This window comes from Otolemur garnettii, unplaced genomic scaffold (assembly GCF_000181295.1).
Source record: "Otolemur garnettii isolate 467f Iridium unplaced genomic scaffold, OtoGar3 scaffold00022, whole genome shotgun sequence".
In the NCBI taxonomy this organism is placed as follows: domain Eukaryota; kingdom Metazoa; phylum Chordata; class Mammalia; order Primates; family Galagidae; genus Otolemur; species Otolemur garnettii.
In genome coordinates this window covers 16730516-16731351 of record NW_003852417.1, presented here as the reverse complement: position 1 = coordinate 16731351, position 836 = coordinate 16730516, and positions in this window count along the sequence as shown.

The following is an 836-nucleotide window of genomic DNA, read 5'->3' as shown; positions in this document are numbered from 1 at the left end:
AAAAAAAAAAAAAAATTTAAAAAAAGGAAACCTACAGTGGATAGAGAAAACTTGCATGACATTTTCTTCTCTGAGCAACCTGAGAGGGTTAAATTAAAAGTGGTTTTGTTTAAGGATGTGAAGAACCCAGGATCCACCAGTAGAGTTAAAAAGCATGTGGCAGCACTAGAAAACCAGTAGTGATGTTAGGCGCCCTGTGCCTTTAAGGGAAGCAAAGCTCTTGGAGACCACTCTGTGCAAAATGACTAGGAAGTGTCCTTGGGTCTAAGAAGCTGCAGCTGAGGATGGAACCATGTACAGTATTCTAGTGCCTCCAGAAACCCAGAATGTAAGATCAGACCTGAAGAGAGAGACTACCACGATATCAGGATTGATGACAAGGAGCAAGCACCTTTAAAAATAAGTAAAACCCCTAAACCATCCTCCCCCCACATACTAAGCAACTCCAGTGAAAAACAGAGTTCTTATAGTGAACGTCTTTGCTAAAATGAGAGACAAAGGGCTACCTCTTTTTTTCTTTCTTTTTCCATTTTTAAATTTTATAGTGAAGCTGAACTCCTCTCTGTAAGCACTGCTTGTGTCTTTGTGAATTGCCTGGTTGGGACTGTGTTCCGTCTCTTTCACAGTGGTCTTCACATCATAAAAGATATTAACTTTTTGTAATGTGTTGCACATATTTTTCCGAGTTTTTCATGTCCTGAATTCTTGTTTGCAGTCTGTTTTCTCATAGAGTTTTAGGTTTTCTATAATTTATCATTTTTCTTTAAGATTCTTGTTATCATGATATACTTAAGAAGCCCTTTGGGTGGCGCCTGTGGCTCAAAGGAGTAGAGCGC